Below are 9,360 nucleotides of genomic sequence, written 5' to 3'. Positions count from 1 at the left end.
GTAGCATTTATGTTTGGTAAATTAAATTAAAAATAGTTTTTAATAAATACAAGCAACAACAATTGCATTTGGTAAAATAGCTTTTAAAATTTAAAAATACTATAATAGACATAAATGCAAGTATTAAATTTGAAAATTAGTTAACATATGAGATTATATTAAACTTTTAAATTTTGAAAAGCACAAGTCAACTTTGAAAAGCTCTATCTTAGGTGCTTTCAAAAGTACCCCGATCTTTTAAAAGCTGCAAGTACAAGCACATGATCGTTTTAATTTACCAAACACAAAATGAGGAGCTTGAGCTTTTAAAAAGCACAAGCACCTCTTCGAAAAGCTTTACCAAACCAAGCCATACTTGTATGGAAAATATAAAAGGATTCTTTTAGTTGTAGTATCACAAGATGGCAATGAAAATATTATGCCTCTTACATTTGCTATAGTCGATGGTGAGACTGTCAATACCTGGCACTTTTTTCTTAGTCATCTACGATCACATGTGGTTAATCGAGATGGTGTTGGTCTTATCTCTGATCGACATGAGTGAGTGGAAAGCTAGTATCCATCGACAAAGGCCTTATTGATGGCATCCGTATCCTGGCCCACACAAAGAGAAATGCCAAAAGACCATCCATGTCCTTACAGTTATACCTTGATACTTGACATAATGATCGATACATGTGTGCAAGGCATGCAGAACCTAACTAAACTTATTAATATAAGAAAACTGGCGAAGTAATGGCGAATACTTCCATTCAGTTAAAAGAGAGAGATGAGAGATAGAGAGAGGGTGAAAGAACATCATACAGATGGGAAAGGGATACCGAAAGATAGTTAATGACAAATTGTCACTAGGAAGAATTCCAAAAAATATTGGAAGTTAAACCCACCATCCACGCACCATAGGAATGGATTCCAGAGAGCGGTGCAAGATAGAGCGTACGAGGGAAAGCACTGAAAAGAAGAAAATACGGAGAAAAATTTTGTCACTATCTTTGCCGATAACTTACCATCAAATACCGTAGTGGAGTTGATATGGAAAGTATTCAAGAGTGGGAGATGTAGCAAATGTGTTCATGCCTAAAAAAGTTAGAGAAAAGAACCCATTGCCGTTCGCTTTTGTAAGATTCAGCTCAAGAAGTGGAGCACAAAATGCGATGTAGCATCTGGATGGGTGGGTGGTGTTGGAGTGCAGGATGCAGTTGATGGAAGCAAAGTATAGAAGAGAAATCAGAAGGGATAAAGGTGACGAAGAGAAGGTTGTGCATGGAACCATAGGCGGTGACCAAAAACGGTAGAAACGGCAAGAAAGGAAAGAGTTTATAATAAAGGAGGAAAGACATACATGGATGTGCTCATGAATGGTGGCAAGAGGGATGGGTTGGTGAATATGAGGCAAGAGGAAAAGTTTCAATCTTTTGGGAATTCAAAACTTGAACTCCACATAGTAGAATCAATGGTGGAGAAAATGAGCAGGAGCTTGATTGGAGAAGCATTGAGTCCGATTCATTTTGAGGATATGAGGGCTGCTGTTATGCGTGATTGGCACACTATCGTAGAAGTTAAGTTGATGGGTTCGATGAAAATGGTCATGACCTTCGATAACAAAGAGGTTATGGAGGAAGCAATAAGATCTCCTTTTCTCCTTAATCACTTTATTGAACTTAGAAAGTGGATGAAGGGGGAGGTGAATAGAACACGTAGAAAATGAATTTGAGATATTTGGGTTAAAAGTACATGCCTGGAGTAAGGAAAACATGATAAGGATGGCAGAAGTGTGGGGTACTGTAGTAAAAATAGAAGAAGACGAAGATGGGCACTATAACTCCTTCAAGGCACTTGTGGACTCATACTTCTCCTTCAAGTCTTTTGGCTCCAAAATATCATCACCTGTCAGAATAATATTATCCACATATATAATTAAGATAGTAGTTTTATTAGCTACAGAATATTTATAGAAAAGTGTATGGTCATCTTGGCTTTGAGTATAACTGGTGCTTGGCTTTGAGTATAACTGGTGCGCGGAATTAAACTTCGCACAATTGAACCAGCAAGTGCATTGGGTCGTCCAAGTAATACCTGAGTGAGTCAGGGTCGATTCCACGAGGATTGTGATTTGAAGCAAGTTATGGTTATCTTGTAGATCTTAGTCAGGCGGATAGAAAAGTTGGTTGGTTGTTTAAAGCGTATAAAAGTAAAATAAAGAAAACATTACTCAATTGATGGTGAAAGCAATGTTAAGAAGGTGGTTAAGGCTTCGGAGATGCTTTATTCTTCTGCTTAATTCGGTTTTGCTGTCTCCTCCAACTGTGAATGATTTCTTCTATGGCAAGCTGTATGTGATCAATGCCTTTGTTGAGAGGTCGCCAATGCTCCTCTAGATCTGAACCCCAAGATTAGTGCCGATCCAGTCTGATTGAAGGTGAAGCTCCTACAGTCCATTCTCCTCAGTGATCCTACTCAAAACGCCACAGACAAGGTCGAATCTTCCAGATCAGAGAATGCTGTGCTTTTGGAACTAGCCTTTACCACAAAGACCCTAATCTCCCCATACCTCGGCTGAACTAGTGTCTCGAGAAGTCCCCAACGAAGTCATGGATTAGCCGTCTAAGAGATGTATAATCAAGCTAGTACTTCATCATTGTCCGATAAAAGACTCACTCTGAACCCATGTAGAATGAGATAACCTTATGCCAGTTCAATGCATTCATAAGGATGAAGAACGAATATACATCTTAGAATAGAGAATCAAACACGGATTGAAGATAGAATAGTAATACTTCATTAATCCATAAAACTCAGCAGAGCTCTGATGATTGGATTTTTGATGGTTTAGAATTTCACAAATGAAATCTCGTTGAAGTATAGTCTCTAAACCAACAATAATCCTTTCATGCAAAAATTTGTTTGTCACAAGTACAAACCCCTAAAATCTATAAACCGAAGTATTTAAACCTCGGGTCGTCTCTCAAAGGACTTGCAGGGTAGTGTTCTTGTTATTGGTTATGGACTTGTTTATTTTGGGGTTTTGGATGAGGAATGTGAATAGTAAATGGTAGGAAAACTTTATTCACAAAATGGTCTTGGCAAGGTTTGGTTGTCAAGGGTCTTCATCATTATCACTAGCCACAAGTATGGTAGTTGCAAGGATTAATCCCACTTAGTCATCCTTAAATCGATTAACAAAGGAAAGTCAAGTGAGTTATATCAATCCTAGTCCATAAGTCCTAGCTTTCCACTAATTGGATTAATGAAGGCTAGAGTTAATGGCTATCAACTATCAATCAATTGGACACTAGTGACTCAAGAAATCCTAAGTTACCTTCTCAAGCCAAGAACATAAAACTCTAGTCTAACATTCTTCCAAGCATTTAATCAAACACTTGGAAGGCACAAAAGAAAAGTATAGTCAATCACAACAAGAATGAATTCTAACTACAATTGAATGTAAAGAATTAACAACAACAATCAAGGAAATCACAATTATCATGAATTACCTCAAATTGCATTATTGAAAGAAAATAAAGAGAACAAGAGTATCATGATTACAAAACCTAGAAACAAAATAAGAGAAATTACAACAAGAGAATAGGGATAGAGAGAAGAACCAAAGTGTAGCAATCATCAATTGAAGGTAGAAGTAGAAGGAGACTTGAATTAAACCTAGAACTATGAGATCCTAATCTAACCCTAATTCCTAATCCTAATTCTAGAGAGAAGAGAGAGATTCTCTCTCTAACTCTAACTACTTTTAAAACTAAACTATGACTAATGATTAAAAGTAAAAGTAAAGTATGAAAAGTATGTTGATTCCCCTTCAATCCTTGGCTTAAATAGCATCAGAAATGAGTTGGATTGGGCCCACAAGGCTTCTAAAATTGCTGGCCACGTTTGCATTAAGTGGGTCATGTGCCACCATCGGCGCGTCCGCGTACCGTGCGCGTGCGCGCCCCTATGCGCGATGCAACTATGGAAAATCTTATATCGTTTCGAAGCCCCGGATGTTAGCTTTCCAACCCAACTGGAACCGCATCATTTGGACCTCTGTAGCTCAAGTTATGGTCAATTAAGTGCGAAGAGGTCAGGCTTGACAGCTTTTTGGTTCCATCATTTCTTCATGAGTTCTCAAACTTTACATGCTTTTTCTTCATTCCCTTAATCCAATCTTTGCCTCCTAAATCCGAAATCACTTAACAAACATATCGAGGCATCTAATAGAATCAAGGTGAATTAAATTTAGCTATTTTAAGTCCTAAAAAGCATGTTTTCACTCTTAAGCACAATTAAGGGAGAAGTTATAAAACCATGCTATTTCATTGAATAAATGTGGGTAAAAGTTGATAAAATCCCCAAAAATCAATACAAGATAAACCCTACAAATGGGGTTTGTCAAGCTCCTCCCCTCAACCTAGGAGGTTTAGAGGCTCATACTGATAGAAAATACAATGTGGAATTCAAAAATATGCTAAAAGTGTTCGATCCTCCTAAAAGTGTAAAAGTTCTCAAATAAATACTAGGCTAATGACTAAGGATTACATGAAAGGGGTAAAACAGTCTTTTAGTGTGAAAATCCACTTCCGAGACCCACTTGGTGAGTGTTTGGGCTGAGCCTTGAGTGTCTCCATGAGCTAGGGTGGCTCCTTGGCATTGAACGCCTACTTGGGGGTCCTTTTTGAGCGTTGGAATGCTGGCTACTCCCTTGTGGGCGTTGGACGCCAGAATAGGGCAGATGGCTGGTGTTGAATGCCAGTTTTGGGCCTTTAATTCTGAAGCAAAGCATAAACTATTATATATTGCTGAAAAGCCTTGGATGTTAGCTTTCCATAGCCGTTGAAAACGCTACATTTAAACTTCGGTAGCTCTAGAAAAGCTCTTTGTAGTGCAAGGAGGTTAGATCTTGACAGCATCTGCAGTGCTTTCTCTGCCTCTGAATCAAACTTTTGCTCCAACTCCTCAATTTCAGCCAGAAAATTTCTGAAATTGTATAAAAACACAAAAACTCAAAGTAGAATCCAAAAATTTGAATTTTACACTAAAACCTGTGAAAACTTAATAAAACTTAAACAAGTATACTAAAAACTATATGAAAATGATGACAAAAAGCGTATAAAATATCCGCTCATCACAACACCAAACTTAAACTGTTGCTTGTCCCCAAGCAACTAAAAACAAAGTAGGACAAAAAGAAGAGTAAGATATAATAAATCTCAGAGTTTTCAATTAAGCTCAGTTTTAATTAGATGAGCGGGACTTAGTAGCTTTTTGTTTCTAAATAGTTTTGGCATCTCACTATCCATTGAAACTCAGAAATGTTGGTCTCTTTAGGAACTTAGAATACAAATGATATTATTGACTCTCCTAGGTTAGTTCTTTTTTATTCTTGAACACAGCTTTTTAGAGTCTTGGCCTTGATCCTAAGCACTTTGTTTTCTGGTTTACCACCGGATACATAAATGCCACAGACACTTAACTGGGTAAACCCTTTCGTATTGTGATTCAGCTTTGCTAGAATCCCCAGATAGAGGTGTCCAGAGTTCTTAAGCACACTCTTTTTGCTTTGGATCACGACTTTAACTGCTCAGTCTCAAGTTTTTTTTACTTGACACCTTCATACCACAAGCATATAGTTAGGGACACTGTCCATTTGGAGTGCTTAGGCCAAGATTTTACTTCTTTTACGCCCTCCTAACCATTGATGCTCAAAGCCTTGGATCCTTTTACCCTTGTCTTTTCGTTTAAAGGGTTATTGGCTTTTTGCTCTTGCCTTTTGGTTTAAAGAGCTATTGGCTTTTTCTGCTTTTTATTTCTTTTTCAGCTTGCTTTTTTTTCTCGCAAGCATATATATATATATATATATATATATATATATATATATATATATATATATATATATATTATTGTTTTTTTGCTGTTTTTTCTTACTTCAAGAATTAATTTTTGAATTTTTCAGATCATAAATAATATTTCACTTTTATCATCATTCTTTCAAGAGCCAACTTTCTTAATTTCAATTTCAAATATACAATGTTCATTCATATATTCAGAAAATAAAAGCAATGCCACCACATCAAGATAATTGAACTATTCTTAAGATAAACTCGAAATTCATGTATCTCTCAATTCTTTTCAAATAAAATTTTCTTTTAAGTAAGGTGAGAGATATATGGAACATTTTATAGCCTTAAGAGATAGATAAAAATGATCATGCAATAAGAACACGAGAACAGACAACAAAACATAACAGAAAATAGAAAAATAACATAAGGAAAGGGGATTAAGAGAACGAATCCACCTTAATGATGGCAGCTACTACTCCTCCCTGAGGATCCAATGTAGTGCTTGATCTCTTCAATGTCATGCCCTTGTCTCTGTTGTTCTTCCCTCATAGCCCTTTGATCTTCTCTTATTTCATTGAGGATGGTAGAATGCACTTGATGCTCCAACCTCAATTGCTCCATATTAGTGTTCAATTCTCCAAGAGAATTATGCACTTGGTCCCAATAGCCTTGAGGAGGAAATTGCATCCTTTGAGATCTCCCAGGGATTTCTTGCTGAGGCGGTTGCACAGGCTCATGTGCATGCTCTCTAGTTTTCTCCATCCTCTTCTTAGCGATGGGCTTGTCCTCCTCAATGAAGTTGTCTCCCTCTATGATAATTCCAGCTGAATTGCATAGGTGACAAATGAGGTGAGGGAAAGCTAACATTGCTTTGGTGGAAGGCTTTTCAGCTATCTTGTACAATTCTTGAGGTATCACCTCATGTACTTCCACTTCACTCCCAATCATGATGCAATGAATCATGATGGCTCTGTCAATGGTCACTTCTGACCGATTTCTAGTAGGGAGGATAGAGCATTGGATGAATTCCAACCATCCTCTAGTTACTGGCTTGAGGTCAAGCCTTCTTAGTTGAGTAGGCTTGCCTTAGGAATCTGATAAACCACTATTTTGTGGTTAATCCTGTGCTAATTTGAGTGGTTTTTATTAACTCTTTACTCACTTATTCATATGATTTGCATGATTTTACAATTCCTTCCTAGTTTTGTTCTATGATTGAAAACTTGCTTCCTAAGCCTTTAATTTGTGTATTTTAATTCCCCCTTGTACCATTCGATGCCGTGATCCGTGTGTTGTGTTTCAGGCTTTACAGGGCAAGAATGGCTTAGAGGATGGAGATAAAGCTTGCAAAAATAGAAGGAACACAAGAAATAAAGGAGATGACCAGCGAGTATCGACGCGCACGCATGGCTCACGCGTGCGCACGATCTGGAGATTTTCACAGTGACGCGTGCGCGTACCTGACGCGTATGCATGACACGCGAAGATGGCCAGCGACGCGTACGCGTGACTAACGCATACGCGTGACATGCGCGACCTGTAGAAAATGCAAAAAATGTTGGGGCGATTTTGGGCTGAGTTTAGACCCAGTTTTCGGCTCAGAAACATAGACTAGAGCCAGGGGACAGCAGAGACTCAAGACACATTCTCATTACGCATAGTTTTAGTTTAGTTTTTGAATCTTAGAGAGAATTCTACTCCTTCATCTAGGGTTCTTCACATTCATAGTTTTAGAATTTATTGCTTTTACTTTGGATATTGAGAAGAGTCATTACCTCCGTGGGATTCGCTATTATTCTAGTTTGCTTTCTTATTCCTTTACTCTTTTGATTACTTATTAACTCTATTCAGATAAGGATGTTGCATTTTGGGATTTATTAATGCAAGGTACTATTTTCATTTTTTATTAATTTTCAGTTATTATTTAATTTATCATGTCTTCCTTTTATTCCCTTTTTAATTATGTGAAAGTTATATTCATGTTAATGGAGTAGTTTCCTAACTTGATTGGGAGTTGATTAAGGGGAGAACCTTGAGTTGGAATACTCAAGTGTTAATCTTAATTGGAAGTTGTTGGCTGACTCTTTAGTCTCTGACTCTAATCTTTTCTTAGGAAATGATTAGGACTCGAGTGATAGAGTTGGGTAGTTAGTTACTTGACTTTCCCTTATTAAATAAGGGATGACCAAGTAGAACAACACCCTTTTATTATTACACTTGGGAAATTCAACAAGGATAAAAATTCCAATTAATCTTCTCCCGGTCAAGGCTTTTATTTGAATTATATAAATTCTCTCGTTAATTTCCATTGCTTCAATTTACAATTATTTGTTTTTCTGTTTCTCAAACTCAAGAATTTCTTGGAAAACCTCTGACCAATAAGCTGCACTCTTTTGTCAACTCGTTGGGAGACGACCTGGGATTTTTAATCCCAATATTTTGTTCTTAATTTTGTGACAACTCTTTTCTAAATTGATACGCAGATTTTAGTCGGTTAAGAACTGTACTCGCAATGTATTTCTTACATCAATTTCTTAATCGGCCAATTTCCGCCACGTCAATTTTTGGCGCCGTTGCCGGGGAGTTGCAACAGTATGCTAATTTATTGGTTGGAATTTATTTATTTGAATTTTTTATTTTATTTTATTACCATGAGCTGTATGTTTCTTTCATTGAATGACGTGTTCGTTTCCTGATCCGAGCTTAGCCGCATTTGACCCTGAAATTGAAAGAACTCTTTCACGTATTAGGCGAGCTTGGCGTCGGTTAGCCTCTGAGGGTGGTGAAGTGGTTATTGCCAATTCACCAGTCTTATCTGAGAGATTATCTGAACCGCCATTTGAGAAAAAAATAGGCTCCCCTACTACTGATTCAGTTGATTTACATGCAGGTAATATGGCGGAGTCCCGGAGGATTACTCTCTAGGAAGCAGGAGCTCCAGACTTCACCTTGCAACCGTATCACGCGCGTCACCCAAATCTGGCTGCAGAGTTTAAACTGAAGACTGCACTAATCAACTTGATACCTAAGTTTCACGGCTTACCTGCTCAGGAGCCTATAAAGCACCTCAGAGATTTTCAGACATCCTGTTCTACTGTTAGGCGTCATGGTGCAGATGAAACTTCTATTCTGCTAATCGCCTTCCCATTTTCTCTTGAGGGAAAGGCGAGGGAGTGGTACTACACTCAACCTGAAGTGGTCGTTACCAACTGGGATTCACTCAGAAGGGAGTTCCTGGACAAATAGTTTCCGGTTGAAGTTACAGACAGACTGAGGAAGGTGATCTCCTGCATTATCCAAGGAGAATTAGAGACCCTCTACGAATACTGGGAACGCTTCAGAAACCTCTTAGATTCATGTCCCCATCACGAGATTGATGAGATGGTGTTAATCAGCTACTTCACACAATGCATGAAGCCTTAGGATAAGACCACATTAGATACTGCAAACAATGGCTCTCTGAAGAAGTACAAGACGGCGACAGAAGCGTGGCAGCTGATCGCTGATCTAGCTGAATCTACCTGGA

The sequence above is a fragment of the Arachis hypogaea genome, chromosome 14 (genome assembly GCF_003086295.3).
Source record: "Arachis hypogaea cultivar Tifrunner chromosome 14, arahy.Tifrunner.gnm2.J5K5, whole genome shotgun sequence".
Taxonomy (NCBI): domain Eukaryota; kingdom Viridiplantae; phylum Streptophyta; class Magnoliopsida; order Fabales; family Fabaceae; genus Arachis; species Arachis hypogaea.
The sequence above is the reverse complement of the archived record's forward strand: the minus strand, read 5'-3'. Positions refer to the sequence as shown.